The sequence below is a fragment of the Mrakia frigida genome (assembly GCF_051309035.1).
Source record: "Mrakia frigida strain ATCC 22029 unplaced genomic scaffold BDY24scaffold_4, whole genome shotgun sequence".
In the NCBI taxonomy this organism is placed as follows: Eukaryota; Fungi; Basidiomycota; class Tremellomycetes; order Cystofilobasidiales; family Mrakiaceae; genus Mrakia; species Mrakia frigida.
Genome location: NW_027481277.1, coordinates 1 through 3,075, shown reverse-complemented (window position 1 = coordinate 3,075; position 3,075 = coordinate 1). Strand labels below are relative to the sequence as shown.

At 50.8% G+C, this 3,075-nt stretch overlaps 1 non-coding gene across 1 annotated transcript; it reads right to left on the bottom strand.

The window, feature by feature from the left end:
• Positions 1-1,922: 1,922 nt before the first annotated feature.
• On the bottom strand, positions 1,923-2,007 carry BDY24DRAFT_t11. Its single transcript has one exon. It is a non-coding gene; the product is annotated as a tRNA-Pro (tRNA).
• Between the last annotated feature and the right edge of the window lie 1,068 nt (positions 2,008-3,075).

Genomic DNA, 3,075 nt, shown 5'->3' with positions numbered 1-3,075 from the left:
CTAACAGCAACAAAGTGACAAGGCACTCACGGTGTGAAACTTAAAGACCGGGAACTTGAGCGCCTTCAAAGTTTCATGCGGCCCCTTCCCTCATGCTGACTTTCCGTGCAGCGTGGAGTTGAGCAGGAGACGCAAAACGAGGAAGTTAAGGCCAGACAAATTGTCTTGGCCAACAAAGTCAACGGAAGGACCTGCAGAACTAAGGAAAATGGGCGGAGAAGAAGCGTCGGGAAGAGAGGAGAGAGAAAGAGATAGAGAGAGAGAAAGAGATACGGAATCCAGGGAGAGACTCAAGAGGCGCACCCTTCTGTTTTTCACTCCAGGGCCGAGAAGAAGGAAAGGACCGCCAGAGAGGGCAGCACTACAGAGGAAGACCAACAGTCTTCCTTCCTCTCTTCGCCCACCTTTCATCTCTCCGTCTTCTTGAACGGAAAGAGGAAAGATCGAGAAAAGAAAGGGAAGGAAGCAGAAACCAAAGCAGAAAGCCTGGCCCTTCCGGATTCAGAGAAGTTCAGCGAACAAACGGAGTCGGACGCGAGTCGTATTCTTTTGAGGAGCCGTTCGGAGATAATGCTCCGGACGACCATCGAGACTGAGGCCCTCGATCAACAACTTACGACCCGTCTTTCGCACTTCTTCCCTGCACACCGCAATACCCTCTTTCACAAAGGCAGCGTGTGGAACCAACGAAACCGAACTTTAGAGCGCGAGAGCTTCCAAAGGAGGGATTCGGAAGGGGGAACGAACCGTACACGAGATGCAACGGAGGGTTGAAACAGGTCATTCCTGTGCTGATATCGAGGATCAGGGAGTTGGAGTCTGGACTCAGGCAGGCGAACAACGAGAGGACGCTTCCAAATGGTGCAGCTTCTGCAACGGAAGCGGACGCGGAAGGTTGGTCGGGACTGTCCAAGGGTAAGTCTGCTTCTTTCGCCCTGGTAATGTGAAGGATATGAGAAAGAGGAACCAAGCTGAGTCTTTGAGAAGTAACTTGATCAAGATCGCAGGACCTCGAGAACGGTAGAAACAAGAATGCTGGTCAACTGAAGGGTCTGAGGGTGACCTGAGCAGCAGAGAGAGGAGGGAGGTAACTAAGAGGGAACACGACGGTGATGGTGGTCCGATTCAAACAGGGAGGAGGAACTGACGGGTCGGGAGGGTTTTCGAGGGGGATGGATTTTTACAGGCATAAGAAGTGTGAGAGGGGTGAAAGTGAAGGGAGCGGAAGCTGAATGTGAGTTAGTTAAAGAGGGAGAGCTGCAGTTTAGAGAATGAGTCTTAACTAGGAAAACAAGAGGTGTCAAAGGGAAGTCCAAAGGGGGACGCGTCAAAGGGACAGCAAATAAGGGGAGAGAGTCAAGGTCGGTGGATCCAAGGAGGAAGAGGACTTCAAGGACAGGAGGGAGAGACCGGGGAGGGTTCCCTGGGTCTAGTGAAAGTTACCCTCAAGCTTGCGACGCATCATACAATGCTCGTCGCGAGCGGCAAAAAAAAGCCCTCTCTTGCCCTTTCACTACTCTCGGTATGAAAACTCCACGAGCATACCATCCTTACCCTCCTCCTAGCTTCCGAACTCAGATCGTACCAAAAAGTGTTCAAGAAGAGTCGACACTCCTTCCGGTCACTCCTTATCCTCCACTCCTCTCCTCCACCTATCATCGCCCACTCGCCTCCTGGATCCACCACAAAGAGTCTAGCAAGTCCAGGATCCTAACATGACACAGTTGAGTCCACGAGGGGAAGGGGATGGATGAGGGAGAGGAAGGAAGTTGATTCGTCTGAACACTCGTCGCTGATCCGTTTCTCTTGCTTCTTCCGCTTCTTAACGTCCTCTTACGGTTATCACGACGGAGAAGAGTGAGTTGAGTGCCTCCCAGCGTCGCAACGCGTCCCACAACCCACCCGTCGGGAGTGGCAAAAAGGGCGCGATCCCGGGATTGAACCGAGGACCTCAATGAAGTAGTAATAATACCCTAACATTGCGTGATACCACTACACCAACCACGCATTGAATTATTTCTTGTCCACTTTCTCGGTTCACGCAACTAACATGCTCTCCGCCTCCCTTCTCTCTCCTCTCTCCCCATCAACCTCGACTTCTAGACAACGTTTGGCTTCAGAAAGAGTCTCCCCTGGGAGCAGGGAAAGGGTGTTTCGGCATCCAGAGGAGAAGAGAGGAGAGAGAAGAGAAGAGGGAGAGAGAGAGAGAGTATGGAAGGGGTGGAACCCCGTCCCTCTTCTTTTGGGGAGGAGAGCTTGACTTTCTACATTGGGGGGGGCTCCATTCCTACAAGTGGGGCATCGTTTGCTGCTCTCGCTCTCGCTGCGCTTGCTCTCGATGTCAAGTTGCTCAGATGATTGGAACAGACTCTCGTCTTTTTTTCCCTTCTAGCCGCTCGCAAATCTGCGCCCATCAGGATGAGGATCAGGAGAAAACAAGCTGGAGAACAAGGCGACTTGATGGTTCTCAAGAGAGGAGGTGGGCAAGGAGGTTGGTCTTTCACGTTCATGTTCACTTGTGTTGAGGAACGGGGAGAAAATCACGGCGCGACGTATCTTGGTATCTGAGAATGGAGATCTAGGTATGTACAACCCCCCTATGTTCTTAGCGTTTCGGGGTCGGATAGATTGATCTTGCCCTTTAACAGAACCTTGATACTCTCGGTCCATGCATTCTTTCTAAACTCAAGTCTCATCTCGCCTTTAATTGTTTGATGGACACTAACCCTAAAATCGGCTCCAAGTCTACTCAACTCTACGTTCTTGACCTGCTATGGAATTGGCTCCCATGTCCTCTTCTTTCAATAACTCGGGCACATTTCAAGCGAGGCTGTTTACAGAGCTTCTAACTTTCCCTGTGTTCGTATAAGCTTCCGGATACAGTCAACCAAAAAGAATTGGAGCTTTTCAACTTCGGAGTTGGCCTTGAAGTTGAGTTCGAAGTTGAGATCAAAGTTGAGATCGAAGTTGAGTTCAAAGTGGGAAGTTGAACGCCAGCCCGGAGATTTCACAAGAAGCTCATACACCCTAAATGACGCTGAGAAGAAGGGGCGTTGTTTTCGATGCAGATTTGCA